This window comes from Pleurodeles waltl, chromosome 6, assembly GCF_031143425.1.
Source record: "Pleurodeles waltl isolate 20211129_DDA chromosome 6, aPleWal1.hap1.20221129, whole genome shotgun sequence".
Lineage (NCBI taxonomy): Eukaryota > Metazoa > Chordata > Amphibia > Caudata > Salamandridae > Pleurodeles > Pleurodeles waltl.
The window spans coordinates 1,059,874,105-1,059,888,107 of NC_090445.1; the positions used below are offsets into that span (position 1 = coordinate 1,059,874,105).

The 14,003-nt window shown below is 48.3% G+C and overlaps 1 protein-coding gene across 2 annotated transcripts in view; it reads left to right on the top strand.

The window, feature by feature from the left end:
- The window catches only part of USP48 (ubiquitin specific peptidase 48), a 774,242-nt gene that overhangs the window by 293,753 nt on the left and 466,486 nt on the right, over window positions 1-14,003 (top strand). The gene's annotated exons all lie outside the window — the stretch shown is intronic.

Genomic DNA, 14,003 nt, shown 5'->3' on the forward strand with positions numbered 1-14,003 from the left:
AGCTTAGGACCAAGCTTCTCATGGCTCTCTTTGAAGAGGGTCATCAGAGGTGCTGCAGGACGAGGTTGCTTTCAAGGGCCAGATTCGGTGTCGTCCAAGCCACCAGATCTTCGAAGGACAAGAGGAGGCACAAACAGAAGAGAAAGCACTCCCATTCTCCCTAGAGGTCAAAATCAACAGGTAAGTTCAGGTTCCCTCCAGAGTTAGTGGAGGTTTCCCTAACGGTGTTGCCTGAGACCCTCAAGCTGACACAACCACCTCACTCCCACCTCTTCTTCAACTGGCTTTGCTGCCCGCTTTCCCGGAGTACACAACGCCAGGAACAGAACCGTCTGCCTTCAAGCCAGGCCATGATGGGTGTCTTTAACAGGGTGGACATTCCATTGGAGTACCCCTGATAACCATTAGGACTGGTCAGATTTGCATACGGCTTCATTTCAGCAATGCCCTCTTGTGCTATACAAATTCTATCCAGTGCCATCCCCATCATTTGGGGCTCTGCCATACCCATCTGCTTTGTGACTGACATAAGAAAAATGTTGGCTACAGTGAGACATGACACTACACCCAGTCTAACACACCACTCGCGGCATTGATTACGGTGCTGCCGTTGACATCAGTGGGAGTGCAGCATCCCTCACCTGTACCCTTGTTGCCTGTCTAAACTTATCACTCCAGTAGAGCGGTACTTCTTCTGCTTGAGGAAGAACAATGTCTCCTATATCAGAATAGGGGGTGATTCGGATGTTTATTCTCAGGGTGGTGGCAATGTTTCGGGACCACATTCAGATGTACTAGCACTCCAAAAGTCCATTGGGATTGACTTGTCTCCAGGCTTTAACAGTGAGCACACTTCAGGACTAGAACACTCCCCTCCTCCCTCCCCAGAGATGTTGGCATTTCACTTGGTCAGTAAGAAAACACCCAAAGTCCTTGACCTACCATTACCTGCAGTTGAGCAGAAAGCTAATTTAGTCACAGATTTCTTACTGATGGCGCTTTTCACTTCAAAACCATTGCTCCCATTCAACGGGGCTCTAAGGGTTGCCTTTAAGGAGCCCTGAGTTGAACCATCTTTGTTTCCTACAGTTAATAGGAGTGTTGCTGTCCGGTTCAGACCAGCATCAAGGGATCTGGTCTTCCTAACCATTGTCACCTGTAGGATGCTGGGTTATTAGTTGGGAGATCTCATTAAGTAATAATGCCACAGTTTACTATAAGGTCCAGTTAGGTCTCAATAAATTAAACCTTCGCACAACACTTGGTAGCTTAACACAGAGCAGTCAGGCCTAACTTAGGGGAAAATCATGTGTAAATCATTTAACACCACCAAAACAGTCAGTAAGCAAGAAACACAACACAATAAAAATCCCACTCCAGTTTATTAAAAAACAGCTTATATTTTGATCTCAAAATGGCAGAAATCTATAACGGGGAACTGAAGATATGAATATTAGAAGATATAAACAAATGCATAATAAATTACTGCAGTGGTACTTAATGAGCTGAGAATGCCTCTATGAAATTTTTCGAACAGATTGTGACCTTGTGGATATTTCATCGTGGTGAACTGGATCAGTAACTCCTTGACTTTCGTGGTCTCTCTGTCTGTTTTTGGGCCACTGGGCTAGACAGCTAACTATGACCTTCCCTACTGGACCACCAATGCCAGAGGTTATGTCATGCTCAAAGCCACAGAGGAGTTGAACTTGCAATTGCCAACAACAGAGACAAAGACCAACATCCTCACTGATTTCCTCTTCCCCTCAACGACCTGTTCAGGACCCCTGTTTCACTTCAAAAATGCCTTACTAGAACCCTTTAAGGTAGCATGGTACAAGCCTTTCTCTGCTTCAGCAGTACCTGCCGTTATCACTACACATCTGGCATCTTCGTCTTTTCTTTGTATGCACCCTTCGCCAGGGAGTTTGGTTATCCAGGCCTCCCATTCATTGACCCAAACAGGCAACGGCTTCCGTGTAACCCATGCTGACAGGGAGTAATAACCCTTTGAAACTTGGGTAAGGGACATTTTTCTGGGGGCAGTATGGTCTTGAAGTCGCTCACTGCCAACTGCCTCCTTGCCCTATACAAACACTCCTTATGGGACATGTTGCAGATAATACTTTTGCATGTTCCCACTGACATGAAGGAGCACTCTCAGGAGCTCATCCTGGGTGGGCAGAATGCCTCCCACCATCTAATTAAGTCTGGTTTGGACACCTCAAACTCCATTGCCAGTGCTATGGATACCTCTGGAACAGTACGTTGCCATGCTTGGCTCAGAACATCCAAGTTCTCATCCACTGTCCTGGCTAACCTGATGGAACTCCCCTCGGTGGTGTGCGTGTTTTCGGAGACAAGGCTGATGCAGCACTTAAGATGTTTAAGGCCTGTTAAGCCACGGCCAGATCTTTGGACCTTCCGCTTCTGCCGACTGAGAACTGCTGGTCTTCTCACCTCTTTTGTGGTTTTGGACAAGGCTCCCACTTTTGCTGCTGGCGAAACACACTGGGCTAACAAAAGCAGAGTACACTTATCTGACAGTACAGAAGCCATGGTAGTGGTAAAGGCCGTGGATCAGCTTTGCAATCCTCCTTTTCCTCTTTTTCTCCCCCACCCACAGGAAAGCAGGCCTAGTTTTCTTCGCCAAGCCTACACATGCCTTGCTAGGGCAGGTGACCTTTTTCCTTCCAGCCGAAAAAGTCCATTACTTTGGACCAGTGGCTCTTCCAAGTCATAGAAAAGGGCTACACCCTTCCCTTCCTGCAGGTTCCGGCCCCATCCCTCTTTTTCACCTTCAGACCTTTTGGCCCTTCTGCAGCAGGAGGTGGCAGCTCAACTTCTCAAAACAGCAATGAAGTTAGTTGCCAGTAAAGGAAAAGGGCCAAGGTTGTTACACGTGTTAGTTCCTGGTACTAAAAAAGGACAGTAGTCTGCATCCCATTCTGCACCTCAGAAGCCTGAACATCTTCTTCAAAAAGGAAATTTTAACAATGCTGACCCCAGCTCACGTTGTACTGGCATTGAAGCTTGGAAACTGGGTGTTGTCACCTGCAGGATGCGCACTTCCACATCCCTGTCCAGCGGACGCATCATGGTTGTGTATGTATCCTGATTTTCCCATACCTTGATGACTGGCTCCTCAAAGTTAGCTTCCCGAAGTTGGTGTTGCACCATCTGCAGACAGCATCTCTGCTGTTCTGTCTGGGCTTTTTGAGCAGTGAGCCCAAATCTCATCTGTGGTACTCCCAAAGACCTCAGATTATAGGGTCGGTACTGGACAGCACTCTTCCTGTGCATTTCTTTCAGCTAAGAGATTCAGACATTCAGGAAGCGGTTCCATCTTTCCAGCAAGGTGCCGTAATCCAAGTCCAGAGAGTTGTGCGATTCTAGGTCCGTAGCTTCCTGCATTCTTCTAGTCACACTCATATATTGGCACATCAGGGCCCTGCAGTGGTGCCTCCGTAGGCTGTGGTACCAGTCCGATGGAGACCTGTCTGACTCCATTGTTATCTCCCCTAGTGCTTTGCCGGAAGTGGCTTGGTGGCGGACGGAGGTGAACGTCAGTCGCGGGAGGGACTTCACTCCCCCTCTGGCCGTGACTACAGAAGTCATGGATGCCTCCACCATAGGGTGGTGTACCTGTCTGGAGGACCTGGGGTGAGGGGCTTCTGGTAGAGTGGGTTTTTCCACATCAACCTGCTGGAAATGTGGTTGATTCAGCTGGCGCTCAGGGCCTTCCTCCCACCATTGTGGATCATTCCATTCAGATCTTGATGGGCAACACAATTGCAATGTGCTATGTAAACAAGCAGGAGTGAGTAGGGTCTCGCCTCCTTTGCCTGGAAGCATTGAGACTATGGTCTTGGGCACACTGTCTCACCACCAATCACCTAGCGGTGTCTCTGAATGTTAGTGCCAACTGCCTGAACCGACGTCAACTTACCGATCACGAGTGACGTCATCTGCCAGAGGTAATCCAAGACATCTTCACCCAGTGGGGCACTCCTCAGGTGGACTTTTTTGCCTAATCAAAAAATGCTCTGTGCCAGCAGTTCTGTGCCCTTGATAATCCACTGAAGGGATCCTTGGGGCACATGTTTTGGTTGAGGTGGAACTTTCAGCTGCATCACACAGTTACCCTTGATTCCCTGGATTCCTTGAGTTCCCACGAAAATTCACCAAGATCGGGCAAAAGTCATTATCATTATCATTGCCCTGGATTGGCCGAGAAGTGTGTGGTATGTGGGCCCTCTGCACTTCTATACATCTTCCGCTTCGCCTCCCTCCAAACCATATTTGCACCCCAGTCCCTGAGACCTTCATCTACTCATGCTTAGAGATTGAGCGGGTGTAGGAAACTGGCTGTCTATTTGTTGCCTTTTAGAGGAAAAAGTAGATAGTACTAAGGCTCTATTTTGGGGTAGTGTGGGCGAGCAGTTAGGCTTATCAGAGGGTAGTGCTAAGCATTTGTTATACTCACAGAGGCAATAAATGAGACACACACTCAAGGAATAAATCTGATACCAATTTAGAAAACGAACACTTCTTTTTATATATGACTCAAATCCAAGAACTTCTTTATTAGGTAAGTTCATTTACAAGCATATATACTTTTACTTTCAAAAATAGACACAGTGCAATTTCAGAGTTCTTTAATGTTATCTTATGGAGGAAAACAAAATTCAGCAAACACCCATTTAACAACTACTCATGAGGCCCAGCTCAGAAAATTAAGGTAACTACTGTGCACTGATCTGAACAGCAGATCACTCCGGGCAGCACTGGTGCTGCTGGGTGCAAGGATGTAGTAAGGCGTCAGGTGCCCAGTGGTTTTCAGTGGGAATCGGTCCTTGTGAGAACAGGCTGCAGGCTCTGGCTAGGGAGCTAGTTGGGCACAACAAGCAGCTAGGTTGCAAATGTAAATGTGGGTTACTCAGGGACATAGGTGCACCTTTGGTCCTTTTCTCCAGGGCGCAGGGGAGTCCTTAGTCGTCGGGTTTCTTAATCCAGGAGCACTCGCTGTCAGTGGGTCCTGCGTGTTGAGGCTGCAGGCGTCATCCGGGAGTCTGGCAGGGGTGGACCCAGGTTGGGCTCGACCTCAGGGGAGCTAGGGGACATCTTTGGCACTGGTGACGTACTACGAATCGGGTCAGGGGCGATGGGTGCAGTGGTTGCTGGAGGTGCTTGGTTTTCTCTCACCATAAGGCCATGGGAGAGGGGTGCCTGCATGCAGAGGCTGCAGGTGACTTAGGTGAGTCCAAGATGGGTGAGACCACGATGAACTCGGACTCTGGACGACTGGGGAACCTTGCTGGCACTGTTGGTTTGCTTCACCTAGGGTCGTGGACATCGGGAGCAGTGGTCACCTAAGATACTGGATTTTTGCTGTTCCGGAGCCTGCAGAGTCCTTTCTTGAGGCTTTGTTTCAGAGCAGCTTGGCAGCTCACTGGAGTCTTCAGTCTTTATGGAAGGCAGGCAGTCCTCTTGGGTTTCTTGAGGCTCAGTTGCAGGACGAGTTGTCTTTTTGGCTAGAGGCCGTCAAGGTCAGCAGGCTGGTTGGTGGGATTGGTACCAGGTCAGCTGCTGCTCCTTTTCCTCTTCTGCAGGTGTGACTCCTCTGTGTCCTTCTCTCCGTAGGTCGTCAGGATCTGAGTTCTAGGGTTCAAGGGGGCCACCTAAACTACTCAATTGAGGGGCAGGGAGTGCCAGGTGGTAGCCAGTGATCTGAACACCTTTAGGTAACTGCATCCTTTCTGTGACTACTTCACTCTGGCATGAAGTGGGCACACCTCCTAATATGCCTAATTTTCCCACCTGTTCTGCCACCAAAAGTGGACTTTGAACAGGGGATCGGTCATCTCCGCCATCTGGAGTGACCTGGGTCGCATCACAAAGGCGGCTGGACCTTTGAAGCTTCGTGCCCTGGCATGTCCATCCTGCCTAGGGGAGGTGCTGACACCCTTTCTGTGTGCCTTTATTAATAAAACCCTCACTCAGTGGAATCAGTTAGGGTTTATTAATCTGAGTGTTTGTTGCCAAACATCCCTGTGGTTCAGAGAAGCCATCATGTAGCTGGGAAATGCGTAGTGGCCAGCACATGTATTTAAAATGGCTACACTGTTCACTTACTATGTCTAAGAATCAACCGAGACATAGCAGGGGCATATCTGCTCATGCATATATGCCCTCACATGCACCCTGATGCACCCTGCCTTAGGAGTGACTTACACCTGGCACATGCAGTGACTAGTTGTGTTTTTAATTATAACTCACCAGCTCACGCAGTCTTGCAATGGCAGCACTGTGTAGGTTTGATGGGGGTCCCGGAAGGTGGCACAACTGATACTGTAGCCCTCAAGTACCTTCCTTAGTACCCCAGGACCTAGGTACCAGGGGTACCATTTGCTTGAGACTTGCTGAGGGTGCTAAGAGTGTGCCAATTGTTATGAATAACTGTGCAGTTTTGGGAAATAGCGGTGGCACTGGGGACCCGGTTAGCAAGGGCCCAGTGCACTTCCAGTCAAAATCACTTCAGATACGAGGCAAAAAGTGGGCGGGAAACCATGCCAAAAATGGTGCTTTCCTTCCGTGATCACATCAGTTCGTCATGAGAGTGACTGTTCAGCTGCCGTACACTATCATCTTTCCAGACTAACTGGTATTCATTACAAAGGCATAATTTCTTCCAAGGAGAGTCACACCCTTCTACATAGGGCAGTTTATCACCCTGCCATCTTTCCTTTCCCCACCGTAATCTATGTGAAGGCTTAGTTCCCCTTGATCCCAAAAGAGCTCTGAACTTCTACATTGATCGCACGAGCATCAGGTGGGTGATCAGCTCTTTGGGGGCTTGGCTTCTCTGTTGGTGAGGAAGGGAAAACTTACAAAACAGCAGCATCTTCAAATGGATTGTCGTATGCAGTTTTGTTATGGGCTGAACATGAAACAGTCTCCAGAAGGTCTACGTGCATTACCACTGTGGTAGCATGCACTGCACCACTATTGGACATCTGCCATTCAGCATTATTACATAAACAGTCCTTTCCAGCAAGAGTGGCATTTTACCCGTCCTGTCCTGCAGGATTTCCTGGTCTGAGTCATTCCACAGACTCACCACCTGAGGAGCTGCTGATTTGGCATCTATTGACAAACTGAGGGATTAGCAGTTAGAAGTACCTGTTAAGAAAAAAAGTTACTTCTCCAGTATTGAATCTTTTCTAGATTTACATGCTTAATTCTTCCCCATCCTCAAGGTAGTCTTGACTAGCCTTTGATCTACGTCTAATATCATTACATTTCCCAATAGAATTGAATAGCGAGCCACATAATTTTGTACATGACCAAAGTTCAACCATTCAGAGTAGAGCTTGTACCCTTGCAACCTGTGCAGTGGCTTCACAGCTCAGATTTCTTACCGCACATTGTAGAAAGGAAGTCTCCCTGAGCTTTGCTCAGTTTTTTTCCCTCATCACACCGTCACTGGGAACAGTGCCCTTCATTTGAACTTTTTTCATACTATTCTAATCTTTCTTCATATTTGACACTGCCAACATGTCAGAGGGTCAAAGAAAGGGTTATTTCACCTATGTAAGGCATGTGGGAAGATAAGGCTCTTCTCTGAAGACCCTCACAAAGAGTGCTTATTCTGCCTGTACCCTCACCTCAAGCCCAAGGACTGCAAGCATTGCAGATTATTCTCAGCCAAGACCCTTAAAGATCAGGAGGCAAGGCTCTTATTATGGCTCCAAAAGGCAAAAACTTCAGAAACTCCAGACTCTGGAGATGATGGACCCTGCCCTAAAGCCAAAGAACCTCAAAAAAGTCAGATCTGACGAGGACATAGCTGAACCACCCAAAAAGACTGTAGAAAGATGGACAAACAAAAAATATAAACAGTTAAAGTGATTTCTCTCAGACCTCTGGAGTAAAATGATCAAAAGTTGTCAGCTTCTGAACCATCAGTGCCTTTTGAAAAGGCATTAGCCTTCGCAGACGTCAGAAAACCTGCCTCTGAAAACTAAGGTCAACTACTAAACCTACGAGGAAACTGACGACTCAGTCGACGGTGACCATGTCTACAGCAACGACACCCACTATCACTGTCTTCCCCTTTGTTGACGATAGCAGTAGTTTCGACAACAAGTTCGCCAACTGCAAGATTTGCGATGAAGGGGCCATTGTCAGTGCACACACTTTGCCTCTACCCTTGTCAACACTGTCGACGGATGCACCAATGATGACTCAGTCAATGCAACGTTTTCAGATAGCAAAGACGACACCGATAAAAGAGATCCTGCTAACCGTCTATGTCACCGTCGACTATCCAGTCGACAGCTGTCACTAAAACAGTTTTTTGGCCAGAATTACCATGGCCTTGTAAGGTTTCACCGTTGCCAAAAGGGCACCTACTCGAAATGGGGAATGTAGAGGACGAAGACAACAATTTATTTTTGGGAGATGCCACCAGCCCAACTCAACTACATGTGAAATGTCAGGATTCAGATAATGAGGAGAAGGAATCGGAATATATCCAAGGTGATTTCTTCTTTAAGGGCACACAAGAAAGACAAAAGAATTATGAAGACTTCATAGAGTTTGAGGCTTATGATGATGCCTTTGAGACACATCAAGCACAGGAACCAACAATGGAAATAGTTGTGAAGTTGATGACAGACCTTCCCTTGATGTTGCAGGACTATCACATAAGGTTTCCTCCTAAGGCGGCCATCCCTTTAAAGCCAGAGATGTCAAGGACATCCCAAAAAGAACCTCTACTGCAGCAGGTTGAGATACCCCAACCAAGAAATTTGGAATCCATAGCCATACACAATGACTATGTGGATCAAGGGGAAGTTGATTATGAGCATGAAGTGAGGAAAATGCCTCCGGACCAGAGGATCTACAGCAGATAATGAATAGGAGGACTATGTTACCCCCATATCAGCACCTTACACCCATATTGGCACCAACAGCAACTTCAGGTGCTGGTTTACCAGCTGAAGATATTGGGGTTGGGGTTCCACCTTTTGCCTGATGTCAGTGTGCTTAGACTGTTTTCACTGGGATCCTGCTAATCAGGACCCCAGTGATTGTGCTCTCTCCTCCAAATTTGGTTGTTTTGGTACTTCATACACCCCACAATTGGCATACTGGTGTACCCCTGTACGTCCCTGGTAGATGGTACTTGGGTACCCAGGGCATTGGTACACCCAGGTTCTCCCATGGGCTGCAGCATGTATTATGCCACCCAGGGGAGCCCATGCAAACTGTGTCTGCAGGCCTGCCAAATGGCATGCACCCTTTCACTGCCGGTCACCACACCAGGTCACAGTCAATCCTATGGTAGGCCCTTTCAGCCCAAAGGGCAGGGTGCAGGTGCCTATGTGTGTGGGCACCCCTGCATGAGCACAGGTGCCCCTACAAACTCGAGTTCCAATGCTTTGGACTCTGTAAGTGTGAGGAGGCCGTTTTATCTATGTACTGGCCACTCTTTACTATCTGTGGTCCAGCTACATAATGGTAACTCCGAACCTGGGCATGTTTGGTATCAAACATGTAGGAATCATACACTAATACTGATTCCAGTATTGATGGCATGATTCCATGCACCCTAGGGGTTCCTTAGAGAATCCCCCAGTTCGGCTCCTACCAGTCTTTCAGGGTCTGCGGGCAGCCCATGCTGCTGCAGCCTCTCGGACACTATTCTGCCCTTCTGCTGCTTGACCAGCTCGTGCAGGGGCAGCAGAACAAAGGATTCCCTGTAAAAGAGGGGTGCAACTTTAGGACTTCCTCTGCAGCTCCTGGAGCCCACAGCTGGACTTCATCCATTACCGACAACCCAGATGTTCAGCTACAGAAGGAGAGGCATTGCCCCCGGCCCCTCCTGGACACGCCTGCGTGGACTGGACTCTGTTCCCTTCTTTTGAAGATCCTCCTCGCCTGGAATCCGCCCTTGGTTACACCGGCCTGGTCCTTTTTCTGCATTTCTCCAATCGAGACGTCCCCATGTAAGCCTATGGGACGACTGGGTAACTTACCTCCCTGCACCCGGCCGTTGGGGATCTCGTGGTACTTACCTTTTGGGGTTCCATTTTTCACCAGCCCTTGGCTAACTACTCCATACACTCTGATGGGGGGGCACCCTTTCGCATTCCATTTGTTTAGTATATGGTTTGGCCCCTGTAGAACTCTTGGTAATTTATGCTTTTCCTGGGTGCTTACTAGTGTATATTCTGTGTATGCATACCTCCAGAGGGAGGTATACCTATGGTAATTTTGTTTGGTATGCCTATAATAAAGTACCTCTATTTTTTCAACACTCTGTGGTTCCTTTCATTTGTGTTAAATTACTGTGTGACTACTGTGGTATTACAAGTGCATCACATGCTTCTAGATAAGTCTTGGCTGCTCACCACAGCTACCCTAGAGAGCCCCCGGATGTCAGGATACTGTAACACTATCTAGTCCGGGTTGCCTGGTCCCAGTATAAGGTGTAACACCATAGGTGACCACCACAAACTGGGCCAGCTTCCTACACATACCAATCGTTGACCATATCTGGGATGAAGGACTCAAAGCTACCACAGTAGCCGCAGTGACACCAATGTTGGACAAAAAATACAGAGCCCCATAAAACTCCCTAGCCTGTCTGATAGGCCATCCTAGGCCATATTCGACTGTTATGCAGGTGGCACAAAGAAGATCTAAAAATCCTATGGCACCATATTCAACTCCCCCAAACAAGAAGGGCAGGTGGCTGGACAACATTGTCAAAAGGTTCTCAGCCATGGCAGCGATCCCAATAAGGGCGTCCAGTGCCCTAGCCATACTGGGCAGGTACGATCGCCAAATGTGGTCGGGTCTGACTCGCGTAATAGAGTCCCTGCCAGAAGAAAAGAAACCAGAAACAAACACAATTATTCTAAAGGGGGTGTAGGGAGCTGGCTCTCTGTGCTAGTTTTCTATATAGTGCATTAGAATGAAGTACACTATGCAGAGAGTCCAGTGGATCCCCAATTGGTATTGTCGAGGCTAAATCAGATAGGGCTAATGCTCTATTTGTGGTAGAGTGGGCGAGCAGTTAGGCTTATCAGAGGATAGTGCTAAGCATTTATTATACTCACAGAGGCAATAAATGAGACACACACTCGAAGAATAAATCTGAGACAATTAAAAAAAAAAATTATTTTTATATATGTTTCAAACCCAAGAACTTCCTAATCAGGAAATTAGACTTTTTAAGCATAAATACTTTATAGTTTCAGAAATCAACACTTTGCAATTTTCTCGCAGTGTTATCCTAGGGAGGAAAACAATGTTCAGCAAACACAGGTTTAACAATGACTTACAAGGATGAGCTCAGGAAGCAAAAGTAAGTAAGGGGCATTGATAAGAACTACACGAACAGGTCACACCGGGCGACACTAGAACGGCCGGATGCAGCGGTACAGTAAGGCGTTGGGTGCCCAGTGGTTCTCTGTGGGAGTTGGACCTCATGACAAACAGGCTGCGGGCTCTGGCTAGGAAGCCAGTCAGGCACAATTAGCAGGTAAGCAGTAGGGTTGGGGTGCTCGGGGACGTAGGTGCACCTTTGTTCCTCTTCTCCTGTGCCCAGGGGCGATGGATACAGGGCATCTGTTTAGGTGTCAGTTTTTTTTATCCGGGAGCCCTCGCGGTTAGGGGGTCTAGCGTGTTGAGGCTACAGGTGTTGTTGAGGAGTCCAGCAGCGGTGGACGCAGGGTGGACTGGAGCTCTTAGGAGCTGGGGTTGTCAATGGCACCGGTAACCCACCTAGGCTGGGTTCCGGGGTCACGGATGCAGTGGTTTCTGGAGGTGTCAGATTTTCTCTCACCACAAGCCTGTGGGAGAAGGGGCCTGTGTGTAGAGACTACAGGCGTCTTGCTTGAGACCACACTGGACTTGGTCTCTGGGCAGCTGGGGAACCATGTTGGCGTTGTTGGTTGGCTTCCCCTCGGGTCATGGACGTAGGGTGCAGTGGTCACTTCAGGTGTCAGGTTCTGTGGTTCCAGGCAGTTGCAGAGTCTTTTCCTTGGTGTTTCTTCTTGCAAGCCAGGTCCTCTGCTCACAGGAAACTTAAGTCTTTATTGAAGGTTGGACGAGTTGGCTTGTTGTGCAGGATCCTTTGAGGCCAGCAGGCAATCTGGTGTGGTCATCTGCTTCTTCTTTACCTCGTCTGCTGTTGCAACTCGGCTTTGTCTGGGTCTAATTTGGGTTGGTCATTTCTGCCATTTGGCGAGACCAGGGGTCGCATTAAAAAGGCAGCAGGGCCTTTGAAGCTTCCTGCCCTGGAATGTCCATCGTGCGTGGGAGAGGAAGTCACACCTGCCCAGAGCAGGCCTTTGTCTCAGGCCCTCAAGAGCGCTGGCTCTCGCTTTGGGTGGGCCAAAAATACGTCTGTGGTGGCTGAACTGGTCAGGACCAATCAGTCAGCACACTAGTAGCTGTAGGTTTAGCGGTACCGGTGAGGTGCCCTCTGTGTGCATTTATTAGTAAATCGGTCACTGGGGTACGTGAAGGTTTATTATTCTGGAATGTTTGATACCAAACATGCGGGGGTTTATAGAAGCCATCATGTAGATGGAGAACTTGTAATGACCAGTGTCCAGCACGTGCATTTAAATTGGCTTCCCTGTCCACTTACTATGTCTCAGAATCGACAGAGACTTAGCAGGGGCAGATCTGCTCATGCATATATGCCCTCACGTGTGCCTTGATGCACTCTGCCTTATGGGTGACTTACATCTGGCACATGCAGAGTTAGGGGACCTGGCACACAGGTGTGTGACCAGTCGTGTTGTCAATTTAGTCTGCATCAAAACATGCAGTCTGCAATGACAGCACTATGTGGGTGTGGTGAGTGGTCCCTGGTGACGGCACAATTGGTGCTGTAGCCCTCAGAGCCCTTCCTTAGTACCTCAAGTTCTAGGTACCAGGGGTACCATTTACTAGGGACTTACAGTGGTATCTTAGGAGTTTGCCAGTTGTGCAGAACACCTGGTTAGCAGGGACCAAGTGCACTAACAGTCAAAGCCACATCAGAAACCAGGCAAAAAGTGGGGGCTAACCACGTCAAAAAGGGTGCTTTGCTACACGACTCCCCCGCCCACCAACGAAAGAGGATGAAACTAGCCTTCCCCTCGAGAGTCTTCATCTTCTAAGCGGAAGAACTTGGAAGGGCCAAATGCACTGCTTGGTCAGTCCCAGGTGTATGTTCCACTGCGAAGTCCATTCCCTGTAGGAAGATGGACCATTAACAGGTTTGGAGTTTTTTCTTTTCATCTGCATAATCCATTTGAGAGGGTTGTGGTCAGTTTGAACAAGGAAATGAGAGCCAAACGGGTATAGCCTCAAGATCTTCAGAGACCAAACTACAGCAATGACTTCCCTCGCAATGGCACTCCAAAGCTGCTCTCTGGAGAGTAACCTCCCGCTAAACAGGTTGGTCATGGCCATCATCACTGATATGGGACAGGACTGCTCCTATCCCACATTCAGAGGCATCTGTCTGCACTGTGAACTGTTTGGTATTATCAGGTGCTTTGAGAACAGGTGCTGGGCACATTGCTTCTTTCAGGGTGTCAAAGGCCTTTAACAGCTCAGGTCAGTTCTCTGAGAGGGGCCACAATGGAGCCATACCCCTTCACAAACCTCTTTAAATACCCAGTCAAGCCAAGGATTGCCTTGACTTGAGTCTGGGTTGTTGGGGCTACCCAGTCCAGAATTGTTTGGATCTTGGCTTGCAGTGGTTGCACTTGGCCTCCACCTACAAGGGAGGCCAAGTTTACAACCTGGCCCTGCCCTATCTGCCATTTGCTTGCCCTGAAAGTGAGCCCTGGTGGATCAGGTGATTCTGCCAGGTGCAGCTAAAGACAGCAGTTATCATGTAGACATGCTGCACTAAAGTTTTCTAACCTAGCCAGGACTTTGTTCTCCAACCTTTGGAAAGTGACAGGAGCATTATTTAGTCCACAGATCAT